Source organism: Dasypus novemcinctus, chromosome 16 (genome assembly GCF_030445035.2).
Source record: "Dasypus novemcinctus isolate mDasNov1 chromosome 16, mDasNov1.1.hap2, whole genome shotgun sequence".
Classification (NCBI taxonomy): domain Eukaryota; kingdom Metazoa; phylum Chordata; class Mammalia; order Cingulata; family Dasypodidae; genus Dasypus; species Dasypus novemcinctus.
Window position 1 is genome coordinate 6591458 of NC_080688.1, and position 23436 is coordinate 6614893.

Below are 23436 nucleotides of genomic sequence, written 5' to 3' on the forward strand. Positions count from 1 at the left end.
CCAAACCTGCAATCTTTTGTCTATGATAAATTAGGAAAATATTTGGACTTTTTTTTTCCTTCCCCCCATGGCAAATTGGAATTCTGCTTATCTCTTTTATTTCACACTGTCGCAAATCTTCATTGTCATATATTTCCTTAGTCATCCCTTTAACATATTCTATCCAGCCATAAGATTCCTTATTTCATTAGTAAAATGGGAATGCAACTCCTTCCTCACAACCATCCCTGTCAATTTGGGATTATTTAAAGTGGAAAATTAACATACACCAACACAGAAGAAATTTTCCTTACTTCACAAAATAAAATTAGTGTTATAATGATGTAAATATATGGAAAACCATCTACATCATGAAATAGCAATGTTGGAAACACAAAGATTCAAATTCTGATAATGAATTTTTTTTTTTTAATCACAGAAACTTTTATTGGAAACAAACGAGCTGCAGCAAAGTGACACTCGGCGCACGCGGCCGGGAGGGCGAGGTGGGGGAGTCTAGGTGGGCGTCGGGGCCCCGCCAGGGCCCAGCAGATGCCCCACCCCGAGTGGGCCGCAGGCAGAAACCCTTGGGCTGGAGTGTGAAGGCCCCGGCCTTGCCAGGACAAAATACAAAAATAAACTCTGCGGTCCAGCTGCCCCTGCCTCCGGCAGTTCCTCTGGGCAGGCTCTCTCACCAGGCCCCTGCGGTCCAGGCCAGCCGCAGTGTGGGCAGCAGGGGCCTGGGGCGGTGAGGTGGACAGGCACAGGCTGGAGCCAAAGGGCTCGCGGACGAGGCCTCAGGTGTCACAGCTGTGGGAGCAACTGGGTCTGGCCAGCAGGGGGGGCCCAGGCCCCTCAGGCGGGCAGGTCCAGGCACCGGGTGGAGCCGCGTAAAGCTGGGGCCTCTTCTCTGGCTTGTCACATACGGATGACCTGGACCCTGTCCTCCTCGATGGCACTGGTCTCCTCGGCTCTGCCCTCACGGCCTGCGCCTCCCCTCTCGTCCTCTTCCTCCTCCTCCTCTCCCAGCTCCATGTCCAGCCTGTTACCGCCTCCGAGCGCGTGTATGTGGAGCCACTGATGGAGCGGCAGCTGAAGAAGACGATCCGCTGGAGCCGCTTGTTGTAGAAGTAGTTGAAGGACCAGAGGCTGCCGTCCTCCCAAAAGGGGTCCGCGTCCAAGTCTGGGTTGTAGCTGTAGATGTCGCATTCGGCCAGGCAGATCTCCTCATCCACCGTGTTCCACAGCTGTGGCTTCAGGGCGGGGAAGTCGTCCCGCTCGGCCGAGAGGAGACTGCAGTTGACGCTTTCACCACCAGCTGAGGCTGCGCTCCGGCTGCGGGCCGTGCTGCTGGCGGAGTCGGGCGTAAGAACTCATTGAGGGGTGCGATCGGGTAGGAGAGGGTCTTGCGGCTGCACTTGTCGCTGAGCGGGCTCTCGTCATCGCCGCCCTGGCTCTGGCTCCGTCTGCTGGGGCTGAGGCCTGAGGTCTGGGGTGGAGAGAGTGCTTCCAGCACACGTGCCTGGCCCTCCTGGCAGCGCCGCTCGAACATGTGCTTGTCGTCTCCCGCCGAGTGGCTCTCAGTCCTGCCAATGATGTGGGCATCTCCCTTCTCCACTGTCAGCTGCGAGTCGATGGCCTCCAAGCTAGGATTCCCCAACAGCTTCCCGGTCCTTGGGGTATCCAGGCACCACAGGCACTAGCGTTGCGTGCTCGGGTTGGGCGCGGTAGGGTGGCGCCGGCGCCGGTGAGAAGGCGGTGCGTGCTGCGGCTGCGCAGTGCGGGGTTCCCAGGACCGCAGGGCGGCGCCGCGGCCTCCCCTCGGGCCCCCTGTATCGGGGGAAGAAGCTCCGCGACGACGTCCCGTTACTCCCTGCCGGCCCATCCGGTCTGCCACCGCGACACAGCCTCGCCCCTTGCACAGCGCGCGACTATCGCGACGACCAGCCCGCCGACCGCCACGGATCGCCCCGGCCGCCGAGCGAGCGAGCGACCTCCGCCTCCCTCGGCCGGACCACGGCAAGCGTCCACAAGGCGCGGCCCCACTCCCTGGTAATCAATGTATCTCAAAAATACTGACAACATTATCAGCATTGATTTAACAGAGCTCAGGTGGGCTCTTACATTATTAGGTAAAGTTGCTAAATTCCAAGATCCCAGCTGCCAGAAAGATAACTACTATTTTGACCCAGAGACTCTTTCTGAGCAGTCCTATCAAATACATTGTCTTGTGACAAATATTAATCAAAGAATTGAGTCGACACCACTAGTGTTATAGAAGAGCAAATGAAGACCAAAGAAAAGGAGCAACTACACTAGACCCACTTTACTAGAGTGTTGTTGAGGAGACAAGACCTGCTACTCTAAATAGTACATTCATTATGTCACCATATACTCTACATATATGACATAAAAGTAAACAAATTTTCTTTCAGTCACTCAGCCCAGAAAGCTTTCATGCTTTCATGTACAATTGCTAGGAATATTTTCAGGGGATTTCTTTAAGGAATAGTATCTGTCTTTATAAAAAAAAAAGGTTTGGATTTTAGGCTCTGATAGTGAATGGTCTGTGGGTAAGAAAAGTAGAAAGTACTTAAAAATCAGAAATATAAATGAAAATATTCAATAATATTCATGAGCTTCAAAGCATGCAGAAAACCTTTACCTAAACATGGACACATAAAAAGACATCAACACTTGCCTTAAAAATATTCGGAGGAAAATCCATGTTTCTCTTTCAGTATTCATACACATATTCTGTATGCATTATTGTGTTACAATTATTCAATATGTAAACTGTGTATTTTTCCAAATAATAGCACTTACATTTCCTTTTCTTGTTCTATACATCCATTTATACCCTGCTAATCTTTTGCAAGATTGCCCTTAAGTTTTCTCTGTTTCTACCTAAATTATACCGTTTTCAATAGTCAGTTTGCCAGAAAGTGAATGTGTTTGTTTATCCATCCTAATCTTGAAAATACCAATTCCTCAGTCGTTAGCAGATAAAATTATAAGCATTTTGAATTTTAAATAGTGTGATGTCTAAAGAAAAATTCCTTTTTTGCGGAGAAGGTCAATCTGGTTTACACAAACTAATATCCTACCTCAGAGCAGCAGAGTCCAAGCGTTATTCAGTGAAATTATAGACTTCTTTAATACTTGGTTATGGAGGTGTGGCTTGGTCAAAAGATTGGTATTTCCACCTCTCAGGAGGAAAACCCTGCCCGAAACCGGCGGGGGCAAGTCCAGGGGCCTGTGGGAAGAAGCAGGGGTAGAGGCAGGAGTCGAGAGAAGAATGGAGGCAAGACAGGGTTCTGATCAAGCCTCATTTATTGAGGGTCGGTCAGGGGTATTTATAACTAGGAAGGAAGAAGGTAGTACGTACTGGACAGCGCATGTGTTGGTAAATGATTAAGTAGCTAGATTTTCGGTTTTCACGCCACACGCATGTGCAGATGGTTGTTTGGCAATGTCCACGGAAAAAACTTTCGCGGGCTTTAGGGAGTGCCCAATCGGAGCCCGGGGGAGTGGTGTAAAGAGAAATAGAAACTTAACTTACTTCAGTGAGGATGGGGGAATAGAAACCTAACTGGGTTAGTATCTAAGATGGCATTGGTAGCAAGATGGCCGATACAATACTAGTGCCAGAGGCAGCTTCCCACAAAACCCCAGTTAGCAATTAATCCAAGTTTTCTTGGTTTACTTTATACCTTTGAGTAAGATCAACCAAAATGCTTCCCCTCTTGTCAGAAGGAACATATTTTTCCCAAGTGAAAGGCTGTAATTATTTCTTGATATTTCATCATATAACTATATTTCTACTTCTGATAGCACTGAAGAGTAATAAAAAATGTGATTTGGGAGTGAGGGATAGACACTGAAAAATATCAAAAATTTCTAAGGGAGACTATGGCAATGAATTAGGAGTCTGTCCTAAACTGATGAAAATTTCTCTTCCATATTGTTGGCCTATAAAGTTTGGAGAAAAATGTATTAAAGGATGTGTTTGACTCTCAAAGAGGTTAAGTATTTTTTATAATTATTCATCAAGTGGTATGAGAGAAGAAATTCAAATTCAGTATGGATAAAAAGAGATATGAGAATGAAAGAAGAGAAAAAAGAAATAAAGCAAAAAGAAGGGAATGAAGTAAGGAGAGAGGAGAAAAAGAAGGGATAAAAGATAAAAAAAAAAACACATGACGGCATAAAACAGGAAAAAGTCATTTTCTGAAAAATTTTTTGCATAGGTGTATTAGCCAGGGTTTTCAAGGGAAACAGAAATTACCAAAGATATCTGTAAATAGTATAAAAATTTTATAAAATTGTCTCATACAACCATTGGGATGTGTAAGTCCAAATTATGTAGCTTTGATGAAGCTCTTTGAAGAGTTCCCCATGAGATCCTGGGGAATGAGAATCTTCTCTGAAAGATGAAATCCCTTCCCCCTTTAAGGACTTTAACTGATGGGATGAAACATCACTCATGGTTGATGACAAGCTCCTCAGTTGATTGTAGTTATAACCATCCATCTATGTAATCAGCTCACTGATGATTAAAGTCCATGAAATGCCCCTGTATTAAAATTGTCCAGTGCTTTCTTGACCAAACAACTAGACACAATTACCTGGCTGAATTTACACATTAGCCTAACAACCACAATAGGTAGTTTAAAATATTTAAATATGAGGGAAATTAAAATGTCCTACTCTTTATTTTATATCTCTAAGGAGGTAAATAAAGAAAGTGACAGTTATGAATAGGGAGGTGAGCAAGTTATGTAACAACAAACTCAACAACAATGGTATCATCACCAAGTGTTTCTTCTCCATAGTCATTTTAATGTGTACATTATTGAAGAAATTTTTAAACATATAAAACTATCAGATATAGGCCATATGCCTAGTATATTACAGATGAAGGGAGACCACATTTCTAAACATTAAGAATACTATTGTACAATCAATTCTTCCTATATAATGTTTATAGGAGGCTTCAATAAATACAATAATTCTTCAAGCAGATACTGAATCAATCTAAATAGATGTTTCCATTCAGGTTAAATTGGCTTTCTACAGAGTCACACTGGGGTTATAACCATATGTTGATCCTTTCAGTCCTGAACTGAACTGGTAGAGCCTGCAATGGATAGTTGGTGTCAGCAGCCACTTCTGTTTAACCCAATGTTCCATAGGACTAACATTGTCTTTCATTTATTTCCATGGCATGAGATTACTTGCAATGTGCCCCTGTAGCAAAAAGGTCAGCCTTCTATACTTATTATCATCAAGATTATTAAGGAAAATAGTTCAAGAGTAAAGATTGTATGACTCGGACTGTTCCTGACATATATATTACTGTTTTTGCTTAGAATGTTGAACGTAGCCATCTTGCCCAAAATGGAAGAGTCCAAATTATTTATAACACATATTGTATGATTCCTTAGTCTGTGTTCCCGTGGATCTCATTCATCTTCTCTCTCATGCTCCTTCCTTATCCTACAGGTCTTCCATCCCTTTTCCAATTGTATTTAACATATTGAGGTAAAAACAAACATGATCCCTACAATCTAAAATGGTGATTCCCAAAGATTGGGAGGTAAGAATACCAGTCTTTGTATTGATTTTAAATAATTTGCTTTGACTTTAAATATTTCTGTCTGTGAAGTGCAATTCCATGAGCTTTCTTGAATTCTGAGTAAATAAATCTTTATTGAAAAAGTCTGTTATTTTTAATATTAAGGCATAAGCTGATTTTTTTAAAAGTACTTTCAAAAATTTCCAAAACAAATATCTCTTTTCTCATGCTCCTGGGGGAAAGAGATACATATCAATGAATTCCATCTGGATATGCAGACTTACTGTAATAATGCATAAGAAATGACAGAAAGCTTGATGAAAGCAATATCACAGCTGGAAGAATATTCAGTCTAGAAGATTCTTTTGAAGTCATATGAACAAATCTTCTACTTTTGGGAATTACTAACAAGGCAGAAACATTTTAGGAAAGTGCAAAGAGATTTATTCAACTTGGGATAATTATATTTGGGTTGCAGAAATATTGGGGTCATTTCTTGAGTGCCTTTGGGCATTAAAAGCATGTTTTTCTATGTGTTAAATAATGTTTCACCCAGTCATCTCTGAGGTTTACTCACTTTCCAATGTTTTATAGTGCTGAGTTTAAATGATGTTTCTTTTATTTTTAAAATTCTTGTTTTATAATGATTATTTAATATGTAGGCAGGCATCTTATTACTCTTACTAATGTGGACTTAATATATTTATTCTTTTAAAAAATTAAGTGAAGGGACTCATGTTTAAACATTTCTCTTGAGAATATAGAAGGTGCCTTGGGATACCACAAAGACTAGGAATCACTGGATTAGGAATCTATATTGTAAGGCTAATGGTGTTGATATAAACCGTGAAGTAACGGTCATAGAAACAGGAAATTTAACCACCAGAGCACATGTCAAGTGCTCAAACTTCAGACAGAGAACGTTGTCATGAGTTGGAAACAGGTGTGTGCCCTAATTTGAAAATAAATTTTTCCCCACTGTTCTTTCTTTTTATGGAGTATTTGAAGTGTCAGAGTTGGGGGAAGTCTTTGTTATTTCAGATTAAAAATGATTTATGTCAGTATATTAGAAACAAGCTGTCTTGTTGAACATAATAATAAGGAAGTGGATACATATTCCTTTACATTTTTCATTATGCCAAACCTTCACTGGGCCAGAAACTGGATAGATATGTAGCTCTGATGAAGGCAAGCAAATATGCAATGAATAAGTTTCTATTTCAACTCTGTAATTTAGCTCCATCTACTTTAGCTATCATACCATTGCCAATGTATTTTAGAAGCCCATTTAAAGGATACTAAAATTTATCTGATCCTGGATACTCTGTTAACATAAAATAATGAACATTACTATTTATCTCAGGGAAGAATAAAATCAGTGCAGATCCATGAGTGGGTCCTGGAGAATAATCAAAATAAGAGAAAAGGATGGAGTGGACAAAATATAAGAACAGAGGTGAGAAAGAGAAAAGAGAACAGAATATTTAGAAGTAGAAGGTAGGTGTAATTAAACAGTGAAGAAAGAAGAATAGAAATAAGGGAAATATAAAGAAGAAGAAAAGAAGTAGAGAAAATATAGGGCTAATTTGGGGAGTCATAGAGCTCACTAATACATACTTGCCATGTATTTGCTAACACTACTCTAGAAGATAGAGAATATACTGATGTTAAAGAAAATAGTATTTCAGAATTTTATTTTTATTTTATTCTATTTTATGAGGATAAATCTGTGTTAGAAACTTAACTTATAAACAAATATGGATGAAACAATGCGTCTGGGGGCATGTGATTACATATGATTCCCCACTGATGTGGGGAGAAAAGTCAAATTATACTGAGTTGGTTGAGGAGTTTCCTTCCAAGATAAAGAATTCCTCATGTTAGGGTGTTTTGGACTATTTTATTTAATTTCTGAAGTTAGGGTTAAATCAGTTTCAAGTGATCTCATGATATTGCAGTCCCTATTTAAATATTTGAATGGTCATGATTACAATTATCCATATGAACAAATTATTCAAGTATGTCATTCAACACATGAACATACATATAGAATAAATATATGGTAAACACTATGAATTTACAAAACACTCAGGCATATCACCATACAGGGCTCATGTACATCACCCCAACACCAAAACCTTTCATTGTTGTGAAACACTTTTTACAAACTGTGAAAGAGCATCTTCTTTATTTTACAACTAACTATAGCCCAAATTTTACAGTTGGTGTATTTCCTTCCAACCAACCCAATTATTAACACCCTGTATTAATATTATGTATTTTATGGTACAGGAGAGAACATTCTCATATTTTTTTTCTTTTAAGAAGAGTCCATCTTCCACCATATGTTTCTCTCTGTTATATGGGCCCATGTTTTGTACACTCCAAAGTGTACACTCAGTGGCTCTCATTTTCATTTCAGAGTTGTGCTGTCATCATCTCATTCAACTATTGAACATTTGTCCTTATCTCCATATACCCTATTGTTGCCTGTTAGAATTGTTATGTCTTCTTTGTCATGGTTGCAAAATATTACAGTATTACTGTTGAATCAATATCCATAAGTTATAATAGTTTTAATTATCCCATGTATCACCATATTTTTAACACATTGTAAAAGAACATTCTTATATTTATACTGTTAAACACAATTGCCATCCATCTCCAAAATCATTGTTATAGTCCCTAGATTATCCTTTAACTTTCTTTCAACTGACATTTAAATTCACAGAGTACCCCTTTAAGCCACAATCACAGTTATAAATCAGAAGTGTTAGTTATAATCACCAAAACATGTTACCACCAATTCTATTCATTTACACACATTTACAATAAACCTAATTAAAAACAACATACATTACATATCCTCTCCCATTCTCAAACCAAAGTCTTTATCTGAGTGACCTGTACTTCAGAGTTTACACCTGTGAGTTACCTCATTGTGTTTTGGTCATATTAGTGCAATCATACAATATTTTCATTTTGTGTCAAGCTAATTTCACTCAACATAATGCCCCCAGGGTTCATCCATGTTATAATATGTGTCTCAATTTCATTTTTTTCTTACAGCAGAATAGTACTGCACTGTATGTATATATCACATATTGTTTATCCACTCATCTGTTGGAGGGCATTTGGGTTGTTTCCATTTTTTAGCAATTTGTGAAAAATGCTGCTATGAACATTGGTGTGAAAATGTCAGTTCACATCCCTGCTTTCAGTTTTTCTGAATATATTCCTAGTAACAGGATTGCTGAATCATGCAGCAGCACTATATTCAGCTTTTTCAAATACCACCAAACTGTCTTCTGTAGAGGCTACATGCATCTACATGCCCACCACCATGAAGGTACTGTCCTATTTCTCCACATCTTCTCAAGCAGTTGTAGTTTTCTGTATATTAATAAAACCCATTTTTTAAGGTGAAATGTTATCTCATTATAGTTTTGATCTGCATTTCCCCAATAGCTAGCACCATAGAACATTTTTTTCATGTGTTTTTTTAGGCATTTGTATTTCCTCTTTGAAAAAATGTATATTCAAGTTTTGGCCCACTTTTAATTGGGTTGAATTATATGATTTTTATGTAACATTGATATCAAACCATTATAGGGTAGTTGGCCTACAAATATTTTCCTCCCATTGAGTAGGCTGCCTTTTTAACTGTCTTAAAGTATTTTAAAGGAAACAAAGTGTTGAAATTTGTGTAGATTCCACTTTTCTATATTTTTTTATCAGTAATGCTTTGTTGTAAATTTAAGAAAATACTGCCTCCCACAATATCTTGGAGATTTTCCTTACATTTTCTTGTAGGTGTTTCATCATTGTAGTTCTATATTTAGATCCTTTATGTTAATATTTGTATAAGTTGTGATGTATGGGTCCTCTTCTTTTGATTATGAATATCCAGTTCTCCCAACATCATTTGTTGAATAGACTGTTCTGCCTCAGCTGGGTGGGCTTGATAGCCTTGTTAAAAATCACCTAAGTGTAGATGTGACGGCCAATTTCGGACATCTCAATTTGATTCCATGTTCAAAATGTCTATCTTTATTCTGGAATCATTCTGTTTTTACCAGGGTGTCTTTGACACTAGCCGTTTCATCTTTTTAATATAAATATTGAGGGCCATAAAATTCCCTCTCACCAATGCCTTTGGTATATCCCATATATTTTGATATGTTGTTGCAGCAGCTTGAAATTATTTTATGAATAACAATAAGAAAAATATTATGTTTCAAACTATTCCATTCTTGTGATTGTGAGACCCATTTGACTGGTTTTTGTGAGGGAGGTGTTAATGAAGGGAAGTCTGTGCACCCTTGCTGGTTCTGATGGACACTCAGGAAGACAGGAAAAGAAAGTCAGCATATTTGATTCTGCAACTGAGAGAAAGGGCTGCAGGAAAACAGAAGCCCACAAAAGGCTCAGAGAGAGAGAGAGAGAGAGTAGAGAGAAAGAGAAAGAGAGAAATGAGCCATCTGCCTGATAGATTACAGTGGAAAACTGGAAGAAAGCAGAGCAGCCAAGTCCTCTGAATGGTTGCCATCAGCTGAGATATGGGACACAGCACAGCCCAGAGGAGAAGAAAAAGACAAAGCAGATATTTTCTGCCACCTAACTTCAACTCATGGCAGCTGACTTGAGTGAGAAAGCACTTCTTATGATACCTTGAGTTGGACTTAACATTGCTTTGGAAATGTAAGCTTTTACCCCAAACAAATGCTCTTTATAAAAGCCAGCACATTTCTAGTACTTTGTTTTGGCAGTCCTTTGTGAAATAAAGCAGTTGTGTTCTCATATTCATTCAAAATGAGATATTTACTGATTTCTCTTGCAATTTCTTCTTCGAACAACTGATTATTTATATTTTTAAATCCCATACATTTATTGATTTTCCATTTATCTTTCTGTATTATTCATACAAAGGGATGCTGATGCAAAATACCAGAAATCTGTTGACTTTTGTAAAGGGTATTTATTTAGAGTAGATGCTTTCAGTTACAAGGCCTGTTTTGTTTGTTTGGGGTTTTTTTTGCTTGCTTCTAGGAGGCACCAGGAACCAAACCTCTGTTTGGTTCTCATGTGGGAAGAATTCTCTCAATCACCTGCACCACCTCTGCTGTCCTCTAATAATTTTTTTAAAAAGATTTATTTATTTATTTAATCCCTACCCCCCACCCCCCCGTTGTCTGTTCTGTGTCTATTTGCTGCATCTTGTTTCTTTGTCCGCTTCTGTTGTGTCATCGGCAGGAGAAGTGTGGGCGGCGCCATTCCTGGGCAGGCTGCACTTTCTTTCATGCTGGGCGGCTCTCCTTATGGGGCGCACTCCTTGCGCGTGGGGCTCCCCTACGCGGGGGACACCCCTGCGTGGGGCGGCACTCCTTGCGCGCATCAGCACTGCACATGAGCCAGCTCCACAGGGGTCAAGGAGGCCCGGGGTTTGAACCTCGGACCTCCCATGTGGTAGACGGATGCCCTAACCACTGGGCCAAGTCCGTTTCCCTATAATAAATTTTTTGATCTTCTCCAGTTCTCTCTTTTCATTCCCATAAGCACCGTTACTTTTCTTTTTAGGCTTTCATATTGTTTTTATACTCAGCCAGTTTCTTTTTAGTAACTTTTTTATCTTGAATTATATTTTCCTTTCATTCCTTGAATTGATTTAGGAGATTTGTGTGATTTTCTTTGATTAGCTTCTTAAATCCTATATCTCATTAGTATTTTTAGTTTCTTACTTTTTCTGGTGCATAACTTCCTGTTTGTTATATGACTTTTTTCAGAGCTCTTCTTTGATTTTGGTTCAATTTATTTTAAGTCTTTAAAATTTCCCAGGTTAAGCTATCAAAATAGGGACAGGAAATCAGTAATGGGGCACAGACCTTGTTGAGTGGATTTGGGTGAGAGATTACAAATAACATTGTTTTCTTCTTTGCATTTTCCAAGCCAGACAGGGGATGACAAGCTTCAATGAATAATTCAATGGAGGTGTCTCTTTGAGTCATTATTTTCCCATGATTCTGGTCTGGCCAGAATATAGATCCAAAGCAGGCTCTGCTGGTCAAATTCACAGAAGAGAAACCATCCTCTTTCTTCTTCTGTACTCTTCCTCTTCCCAAAGAGAAAGATTTATGTTCTCCTCTCAGCTGGCTGCAGAGAACAATGGGTTTTATTCAAGCTGTTTGTCTTGAGTGTGGGGATGGGTGTCATTCCTGGGATCAGGGACCAGTAATTTACAGTTTTCATTTTGGTTTCTTTGTCACTCTGTCCATCACCCTCCCACTGATGATTAGCACTTTCTTGGTCTGCAGCTCCACAAAGAAATTCCCATAGACAGGTCTTTGTCCTTACTCCATTTTTTGATGGAGTTGAGCCCTGCCTATCTACTATAATGCCATCTTCTCAGAAGTCCTCTGGAATTGTTTCATGATCATTATTTTTACCACAAAGAAAGTATGTTAGCCAGACAAATACCAGTAATTGAAACATTCTCTATGATTTCTCATGGAGTGTTATGCTGTCATCCAAAACATTGATGTCCTTTGAAACCTCATCTTCACACACACAAAATATTTTGCTCTTACAGGTGTGTCAGCACACATCATCACCATTGAAATTCAGGTGTGTGAAGGAGGTAGAATTCATTTCCCTTTTCTATAGTGGTGAGTTAGCTAAAATAATACTTCATGATATATAGGACCTTCTGAAGCTGAAATTTCTTTTGAACCAGTAATTACATTTTCCTACAGAATAATGATGCTGATGTGAGAATTAGCTTAAAATATCCTAGTGTTATGTATTGAGAATCAGAAGTCAAAATTATTTTGTTCAACATGACACTATAAACTTATCTCTGGTGAGAGTTATCTATGATGAGAAAGCTTCTCTATAATGTCAACCTAATTTTCTTAATAGCACATTGTTTTCTTTTAAAGAATCCATTTACAAAGCATACTCACTCTTTCTAAATCAGGAAAGAGCCAATAATTCTATTCTCAATCTAATTCTTTCTTTTCATGACACAGATTAAATTATAAATTTTGAGGGGAGAGTGTCTTGGCTGAGGAATCCTGGGAGGTCAGGGCAGGGTGGAGGCTTAAGTTGACTGCTCAACTTCTTATTCCAAACTCAATATTGTTGAGGGAAAAAGAACAGGATGCCTATATTTAAGGATGAGAAGCAGTGCTGTTTTTAACCTTAAGTGCTCTTTGAATTACAGGATCAAGAGATAATTTGCCTTTCAATGGCACTGAATGGAGAAAGAGCCCCTTTTCTTTTCTAATGTTTAGAATTATTGGATTTCCAGAAATATATGTTAATTCATAGTTAACTTGTCTACCCATATTTAAACCACCCAAATATTTATATATTAAAAAGTCTTCTTGTGGCTAAGTTCATTTTGTTCTTTATAATGTAAAATATTTCCTTGTTGGGTAATGAAATATATAATAATTATGACCCATGATATTAAATTAGGGGAATGCAAATGTGCATACTTGAAAGTGAGTTTTAGTATAGAGAAAAGGAGGGAAAAGAGAAGAAATGAAAGTAATTTTATCCAATCATTGTAATAGTACTAATTAATATACAACAAATTATTGACATTATTAAATATAATCAAAAGTAAAATATAATAGAAAATAGAAAAATGTGAGGACTGTAAATTAATATCCAAAAGAATAGATCAAACTTTCTCTTCAAAAGATCTTCATTTCTTTCCATAAATAGATTCCAAAACAAAATATACTAAGCCTCAGCCACTTTAAATTTAAAAAAAAATATGTCATTTGAAGCTGTCATGTTGCTCATAATATTTGACATCATTAAGGGATCAGGAGTAATGAGAAATAGAAAAAGTAGGAATTATTTTTGTTAGCAATGCCTAACAGTGACATTTTTTAAAATATTAAATTCATTGTTTGGGGATGGTTTTGTAAAATGCTGTAAAATGTAGAGATAGAATTTTTATTAAAGTTTTCTCCTTAATTTAAACTGTTCTACTCTGTCTAAAAGCTATGTCAAATGAGTTAATTTGGGAAAATTAATTGAATATAGTCAGATGAATTTTCTTTCAGCAGTAATGTTGCCATTACTATTTGATTGAGTTGAATGAGTCTATCTAGGGGAGATCAGAAAGTCACAGTAGAAAAATCAGGTAGACATTGAAATAAAATTTGAAGTAAAATAAAAATAATATTTGACAAATAGATTTCAATAAATTGGTCAGATTGCAGCATATTAAATGAAAGAGTGGTAAGAAGTTACAGAATACCTGACCATGTCCTTCTCTTACCCTGACTAAATGTAGCTCAAAACAGAGGGCCAGAGGCCACTGCATAGTTTCTAGTGGAGTGCTTTCTTTGCCAAAAGATAAGTTGGCTACAGAAACCCCAATTTTGTTCCCACTCCACCCAAATTTGTCCATTTCTCAGAACACTAGTGCATTTCAAAAAATAACAAATTATTCAAATTTCAATAGCTACATTTCCTAATCCAATAAATGAACCACAGTTCCTAGCATGTGGGTGACTTGTTAAATTTCTAGGAAGAAATATTTGAATTCAGAGTTGATGATTAGCTTATTTCCTTAATTTCCTGCCTCTTTTAGCAGAGGTAGGTTCTATAAAAAGCATTTACCTTCTTCTAAAAAAATATGAACCCAGAACCTTCTATAGGACACCTGTGCCATGCTTATTCCTGGGGAAGTACATTAATAGGAGGAAAAACTCATCTCCTGACAAAGTTAAGAGGAAGAGCAGCTTGCAAGGGAAATGGCTGGTTGGCCCACTAACTAGTCAACCAGCATTTTGGGTACAATGACAGAAATGTAAAGAATGCCCTTGAGAGAGATTTGACTATGCAAGAAGTACATGGGGTTGTGGATGTGGATATGTCTACTTGGATTGGAATGATCATGATGGTGTGGCTATGATGAAAACCAGAATGATGAGTAGGATAAGGGCAAAAAGGATCCAGGAGAAGCATGTGTTACTGAACAAGATGAGGAGGACAAATTAAGCATACCACTTCATAGCTCTGTACATAAAAGAAATGGTATAATGGTTGGATCTGTGTACCTCAGCAAAACATGTTAATAAATTTATTCCATTCCTAAGTGTGAACCTACTATAATAGGATTTTCAATGAGGTTACTTCAGTTAAGAAGGTGTACTCACTTCAGTCAGGATTGATCTTAATCCTATTATTGGAGACCTTTATAGGTAGAGTGAAATTCAGTGGAAAAAAACCCCCACAGAAAACAAAAAGCTGGACATCAATGGAACACAAAAGAGAAGGAAGAGACCAGAAGACACTGCCATGTGCTTGCCATGTAACTCAGGAGCCAAGGATTTTCAGAGCCTTTCCCAAAATGCTATTTTTTACTTTTATTTTTATTTTTAAAACAATTTATTGTAGTATAATAGTAATATGTGAAATTACATAAGCAATAATTGTATAATAAAAGTTGTTAAATTATGATACAAGCATTATTATCATCATACAGTTCTCCTATACATTATCCCCCGGTAAATACCTTTCATTGTTGTGAAACATGTTGTAACACATTATGAAAGTGTATCATCAAAGTATTACTGCTAACTATAGTCCGTATTTTACGTTTTTCCCAAAACCACCCTAGTATATTTATTTGTTTATAAACCATACATTTAGACATTGTTTAAAGTGTACAATCAACTGCATTTGGGCTAATCCTGAGTTCTGCATTCATCACTTCAATCAATATAATATCATTTTCGTTACTCAAAAAACAAACACAAAATAAATATTTTCATGCCCAGAGGTTGACACTACAAATTACCAATCCTGTGATGTGCTTTCACTATTTCTATCCATTTCAAATATTTACAAACAATTTTTTACCAACTTTTTACAGATTAAATCTTATGTTTCCTTTCTTTAGCAATATTCTTTTCTCTGGTGACATATTTTAGCTATTAAATCCTAAGGACAAAGTAATTTAATATTTCTCCTTTTTGCCTGGTTTGCTTCCCTCAAAATAATGTTTTCCAGGCTAATTCATATTGTCATATGCTTCATGACTTCATTTCCACTTATAGCTGAATAATATTACATGGTGTGTATTTACCATAGTTTGTTTATCCATTCATCAGTTGATGGAAACTTGTGTTGTTTCCTTCCTTTGGCAATAGTGGATAATATCACTATGAACATTGGTGTGCAGCTGTCTGTTCATGTCTTTGCTATCAGTCTTCTGGATTTATACCTAGTAGCAGTATTGCAGGAACACATGTTAGATCTATATCTAACTTCCATAGGAACTGCCAGACTCAAGAGTGGCTGTACCTTTCACCAGCAATGGATAAGCATTCCTGTCTCTTTTTATCCTAACATTTGCAGTTTTCTGTTTTAATAGTGGCCATTCTGGTAGAAATGAATGGATATCTCATAGCAGTTTGATTTGCATTTCCTTAATAGCCAGTGATGCTGAGCAATTTTTATGTGTTTCTATTACCATTTGTATTGTATTTCTTCTTTAGAAAAATGTATATTCAGATCTTCGGCCCATTTTTAATGTGTTCATTTGTCTTTTAATTGTTGAGTTCTAGTATCTCTTTATGAATCATGCATTTTAGAATCTTGTCAGATGTGTGATTTTCAAATATTTTTTCACATTGTGTAGGCTTCCTATTTACCCTCTTTGCCAAGTCCTTTATGCTGTAGAAGTGTTTATATCTTTTTTCCCAGTAAAAGGACTTATTGGGAAATAGGGGAAAAGAACAGAGCTTGTTGCAAAATGGGAGGGAAGGACAGACATATGCACCAAAATTTTGTGCAGGCTCCTTTAGGTAGAGAGAGGAAGCTCTGAATTGTTTGGTCACCTTCTAAACTATTAATGCTAAAGGGAGGGTCCTCAGCTGTTATTGGTTACCCCAGCAATGGTGGGAGCTGATGATGAGGCCTGTTTGGAATATCCAGGGCTTCCCCTCTGCCCCAGAAAGAGATTCACTTTGGACCTCAGGGTTGAGGTCAAGGTCTTGGCAGGGTATTGCAAGCCATATTGTCTGTTGGTCATGTCTGCTGTGCCATGTTGTATGCTGGGCCAGCTGCATTCCCCTTTTGACTCTACTTACTTGCTTCAACTCCACACTCAAAAACTTTATGACCTAATTCTTAAGGAGATGTTGAGGGGTGCTGGCCATTCTACTGTAGTTAGGGTGGTAAACCTCTCTGATTATACTTTTGAGGTTGAGGGAAGACAGGTTTGTCACCCTGTTTGTAATTGGATGGAATCTCCACATGACTTATAAGGCATTGATTCTTTAAGAAATAAACTTAACTGTGTTTAGAAAATATATGGTCCCACTAAAAGGATAAACAGGATGGTGGTGAGCAGGCCTCAAGAGGAGGACAACCATGATGTACTGAACCATGAGAGTGAGAAAGGCCAGGAGTATTCAGATACTGCATCCCAGCAAAGTTGAAGGAAACAGCATACTTCCTTAAGTTATGTTATACCTTGGTTAATTCTAGGGAGAGATTGTGGTAGACCTCCTAGGATTGGATATAAACTGCCAACCCCAGTTCCCACAGCAGTGGTTAGGTTTAGGACAGCTAGGAGAAGTATGAAGAGAGGCATTGCCCTAGACATAAAATTAAAAAGACAGTATAGGCAATACCAAGACAGACATATGGCAAGCAAAATAAAGACAGTACTTAAGAGACCCATTTGTTTGTCTTTTATAGGCATATTCATTAACTACTTAGAAAATGAATTAAGTTTACCAGAACTTTAACATATTCAATATCCCTCTACACATTACGTAGAATAGAGATGATATCATAATCATCAGGCATATATGTATGGTAATTAATACTAATCAATGCATAGATTCTCCTTTGAGTTGCCAATAATAGATCTAAGCTCCAGGATTACAAAACCATACATGCTATCAGTCTGTGGGAGCAGACTATTAAGCCATTTGTGTTTAAGTTCTAATTACATAATTCTAGTAATTGTAGCTCCACTTGTTATATATACCCTTCAAACAGACAAAATGCTACTGCACCATTGATTCTAGAGAGAAGCTAGGAAGGTAAGGCTCCAGTATTTCACTAGGATGCTGCATAATGCCCTCCAGCATTATGAAAGAGAGCCAGTCTGGGGGCAATTTACTTTGCACGTTTGGCCATATTGAGCCATTGAAAGCTGCTACACAGTTCTGATAATGCAACATACTCTCTAACCATTTCAGGGGCACAACCAGAGATGTAGTAGATATCTTTATTGTTTTAGAATCAAACAGGTTCTTTTTGTTTTTGTTTTAGGAGGTGCTGGGGATTGAACCCAGTACCTCATACATGGGAGCAGGCACTCAAATTACTGATCTACACCAGCTCCCCAAGTAACCAAGCTAGCCACTAACTAAAATGGAATGGCACCATGCATGGTATGTGGACCTTGTTTGAATGCACAAGAATGCTTAACAATCCTGAGGTCTATCTCTTTATATTTTTATACACTGAACACTTCCAATGAAATGTGTAGCTTATCAAATGACTTAGCTTTCTAGTACTTTGCTTTTTACTTCTACAGCTTTACCATGATGATGTTAATGAACAGGTATTTTGATGAGGTCCCATATATCAATTTCTTATTTTCTACTTATATTTTGGGTGGAAGTTTTAAGACAACTCCACTTGCTATAAGACCTTGTAGATGTTTCCCTACATTATCTTTTGGGAGTTTTATGGTCCTGGCAATTATGTTTAGGTCTTAAATACATTTTGAGTGATTCTTGTGTAAGGAATGAGATAGGGGGCCACTTTCATTCTTTGGGATATGGATATCCAGTTCTTCTATCACCACTTGTTGAAGAGATTGTTGTGTCCCAGAAAAGTGGGCTTCATAGCCTTATTAAAAGCCACTTGGCAATAAAGGTGAGAGTATGCTTTTGAAAAATTAATGCAATTTTGTCAATGTGTCTATCTTTATAACAATACCATGCTATATTGACCACTCTTGCCTTATAATACACTTCCAGATCAGAAACCCTGAGTTCTTTGACATCACTCTCTTTTAATAGGCTATTTTTGGATATTCAGGACCACTATACCTTGCAAATGAATTTGGTAATCGGCTTTTATATTTCTACAAAACAGGCTGTTGGAATTTTAAAAAATGTTTTTTAGATGTATTTTCTTTTTTTAATGTGCCCCAAGATGGCTCTTACATCTGTTTTCACCTTGCTTTTGCTCATTATATTCTCATTGTTTTCCCTCTTTTTCGGCTCATTGTTTTTTCCTCATTATCTGCTCATTGTCTGTTTTTTCTTTAGGAGGAACTGGAAAATGAACCCAGGACCTCCTTTGTGGGAGGCTGGTACTCAACCTTTTAAAAAAATCTTGCAGTCTTTTTTTTTTTTGTCTTTATTTATGTTTTTAATGTTACATTAAAAAAAAATAAGGTCCCCATATAACCCCCACACCCCTCACACCACTCCTCCCATAACAACAACCTCCCCCATCATCATGGGACATTCATTACACTTGGTGAATACATCTCTCAGCACTGCTGCACCATATGGTCAATGGTTCACATTATAGTTTACACTCTCCCCCAGTCCACCCAGTGGGCGATGGGAGGACATAAAATGTCCCTGCAGTACCACCCAGGACAATTCCAAGTCCCAAAAATGCCCCCACATCACATCTCTTTTTCCCACTCCCTACCCTAGCAGCTACCATGGCCACTTTCTCCACATCAATGCTACATTTTCTTTGATTACTAATCATAACAGTTCATGAATAGAATATCAGTAAGTCCACTCTAGTCCATACTCTATTCCTCCATCCTGTGGACCCTGGAATGGTTGTGTCCACTCCACATCTATATTAAGAAGGGGCTTAGATTCCACATAGATGCTGGATGCAATTCTCCTGCTTTCAGTTGTAGGCACTCTTGGATCCCTAGTATGGTGGTTGACCATCTTCACCTCCAAGTTAGCTGAGTGGGGTAAGTCCAGTAAAGCAGAATGCAGGAGTTGCAAGTCTGTTGAGGCTCAGGGCCTGGCTATCACATGGTCAGTCCAGAGATTCAGGTCCCCTGGGTATACACTAAACCCCAGCACCAACTACAGATCCAGTAAAAGTAACAGAAGAGGCTTGTGGACAAAGGTCACATCTGAGTCCAGCTCCATTACACAGAAACACTAACTCCAAAGTAGGGACAACTGACATGGCACTGAACTCCATTTGCCATGACTGTAGAACCTGTGGGTCTCTGTAGCCCTCAGAAGAACCAATACCAGGGGTTGTATCTACTTTATCTGTCTCTGGGACTCTGCTGAGTTGTGCATAAGGGCAACCCCTCTGATAACCTCCCAGCTCTTTTTTGGAGACTCATAGCCATATAAACTCATTTGTCCTCACCATTTCCCCCTTTTATTCAGGTCAAAAAGCATGTTTAACTCCTGATATTATATGTAGGCTGACATATTCTGCTGGTCTGAGTTGACCCGTTTGTTCAAGGTCATTTTCTACTTACATCTTCAGCTGGTACTTGGTAGTAATCCTTCAGAGCCAGGGAGGCTCATCCCTGGGAGTCATATCCCATGCTGGGGGGGAAGGCAATGCATTTACATGCTGAGTTTGGCTTAGAGACTGGCCACATTTGAGCAACACAGAGGCTCTCAGGAGGTAACTCTTAGGCACCCTACAGCTCTGGGCCTTGTTCTTATTTCAGGCACACAGGCTCACTATGTGATTAGTATCAAAGGCTTATTGTTTGACCATCCTTTTTTGGTCTTTGCCATTGTACTTGGGGGATTGTTGCTGTTCTATTAGGGAATGTGATAGAGCTCCCCTGGCTAGGAACTCAGCACTCCCTCAGTTGTCATTTTTAATTGTAATGACTGTGAAAATATCCAAACATTTTTACGTATCCTGGATGTATGCCCTGGAGAACTCCCTGCCAACCATGTGTCCCCTGTCAATAGCATTCCATGCCAGAATTCCTCCCATGCCATTGTTGGACCTCTCTGTGATACAAAACTTCTTCAAAAATGAAGCCCAGTATATTGCCAGGTTCCATTAATAGTAAAATGGAATATAGTGATGGGTTTAAAGGTTAGATATAGAATACATATTAATTTAGAAAAATTAAGGTAAAAATAAATTGGGGTATCAAAAAATTTAAAAATGCAAAATCTTTGTTTTTGATGTTTTGCCTTCCATTACTGCAATGTGTTGCCCTGTATGCAAATTGGCAAGGCAACTTCTTCCATCTTTTCCTCAGTGTCTACATCCTTTCTTTTTCTTTTTTTTCCCTAATTTTTAAGCTTGTCTTCACAAAAGTTTTAGATCACAGTAATTCATATATACAATATACAGTACTCCCACATATCCAACATAAAACACTTTTCCCTTCCACAGCAATAATCTTTTTGCATGTTCATACTATACTTACTGAAACTGATGTACAGATATTGAGACAATGCTTTCAAACAAGGTAACACTTGAGTTTACATTGTGGTTTATATTTTAGAGTATACAATTTTCTAAAATTTTAGTTATTTTATGTTTTACATTATGATTTACATTTTAGCCTATAGGCCCCTATACATTTTTTGTGTAATTTAACATGTCCTATATCCATCCATGCATAATCTTTTGGAACACTTCCATTGTCCCACAGTTACAGTGATTCCATCTATTCAATACCTCTTTCCCCCTCTGCTCAGGGCCCACAGTGACAATCAATCTTAATTGCTTGAAGGGCCATGTTCAAAGATACTTGCAACAATGTTGAGGACTTGACATGCTCAATTGCCCTAACACATTGGGAGCCACCATTTCTCTTGAGAGATAAAATTCCCTGTATTTGAGAACATCAGTCCTCCCCAGGATGTGGGTATACCTTCACTTTCATTATATGGGTCTCCATCCAATGATATAACCCACATGATAAAATGAGCACTCACACACTCCCTGGAGGCCTATCCTGCATCAGACTCTCCCCTTTAAGCATCTTAAACAGGTAATCTTCCTTATTATATTTCTGAAAAAGTTTTCTCAACATTATATTCTCAATCAAATACCTGAAATATCCTATGTTCATATGTCCCCCCTCCCCCCAATTTCTTTGGCAATAATATCCATCTTCCCATCCCTAGCCCCCCTCAATCCTGCAAAACCCCACCCAAAGGCATCCCTATTCCCCCATTTTATCCCTTCCTTGTACAAATACTTACCTCCAGCTCTTCATAGATTTCACCCATCTAGGTGTCAGCTTGCATCCTTCCTCTATTCCCCCAAATTCCTTTAAGCCTATCATCCAGTCTCTAGCTCTCTGAGGCAGCTTGGTTTACTTATTTCATATCATTGAGGTCATGTAGTATTTGTCCTTCAATGCCTGGGTTGCTTCACTCAACATAAGGTCCTCAAGATTCATCCATGTTATCACGTGTGTTTGTAGTGTATTTGTCCTTAAAGCAGAGTAGTACTCCATTGTATGTATATACCACATTTTATTTATCCATTCATCTGTTGATGGGCATTTGAGTTGATTCCAACTTTTGGCAATAGTGAACAATGCTGCTATGAACATTGGTGTGCATATATCGGTTTGTGTCCTTGTTTTCTGTTCTACTGGGTATATAACCAGCAGTGGAATTGCTGGGTCTTATGGCAAATCTATAACTAGTTTTTTGAGAAACTGCCAAACTGTCCTCCAGAATAGCTGGATCCTTCTGCATTCCCACCAGCAGTGGATGAGTGTTCCCATTCTTTCACATCCTCTCCAGCATTTGTAGTCTTTGTTTTTTTCATCACTGACAATCTTATGGGAGTAAGATAGTATCTCATTGTAGTTTTGATTTGCATTTCCCTAATAGCTAGAGATTTGGAGCATTTTTTCATGTGATTTTTAGCCATTTGTATTTCGTCTTTGGAGAAGTGTCTGTTTAAATCTTTTTCCCATTCTTTAAATGGGTTGTTTGTCTTTTTTTATTTTCAAGATATAGGAGTTCTCTATACATGCAGGATATAAGTCTCCTATCAGATATATGGTTACCAAATATTTTCTTCCATTGTGTAGGCTCTCTTTTCACTTTCTTGACAAACTCCTTTGAGGTGCAGAAAGCTTTCATTTTGAGGAAGTCCCATTTATCTGTTTGTTCTTTTGCTGCTCATGCTTTTGATGTGAAGTTCATGAAGCCATTTCCTATTACAAGGTCCTGTAGATGCTTCCCTACACAACTTTCCAAAGTCTTTATGGTCTTGGCTCTTATATTTAGGTCTTTGATCCATCTAGAGTTGATTTTTGTATAAGGTGTGGGTTGGTAACCCTCTTTCATTCTTTTACATGTGGATATCCAGTTCTCCAGGCACCATTTGTTGAAGAGGCCATTCTCTCCCAGTTGAGAGGGTTTGGTGGCTTTAATATTATGTGACTGTATATATTATGATCTGTATGAGAACTCTCAATTTGGTTCCATTGGTCTGTGTGTCTCTCCTTGTGCCAATACCATGCTGTTTTCACTACTGTAGCTTTGTAGTATGTTTTGAAGTCAGGTAGTGTGATTCCTCCAAGTTCATTTTTCTTTTTCAATATGTCTTTGGCTATTCGGGGCCTCTTTCCTTTCCAAATAAACTTCATAGCTAGTTTTTCTAGTTCATTAAAGAATGCTGTGTTGGTACTCAACCTTTTGAGCTATATTCACTGCTTGCTCATTTTTTGGTCTTGATAAGATAGTTGTTTTCGTTCATTGCCTGATTATTGTTTCTGTTCAATGTCTGCTCATTTTTGCTCATTTTTTGTCTTCATTAGGAGACATAGAAACCAAACCCAGGACCTCCCATGTCAGAGATGGGCTCTCAAAGGCTTGAGTCACACCCAC

The 23436-nt window shown here is 38.3% G+C and overlaps 1 pseudogene; it reads right to left on the bottom strand.

The window, feature by feature from the left end:
- Positions 1 to 835: 835 nt before the first annotated feature.
- LOC101426776 (repressor of RNA polymerase III transcription MAF1 homolog pseudogene) overlaps positions 836 to 23436 on the bottom strand; it is a 28016-nt pseudogene continuing 5415 nt past the window's right edge.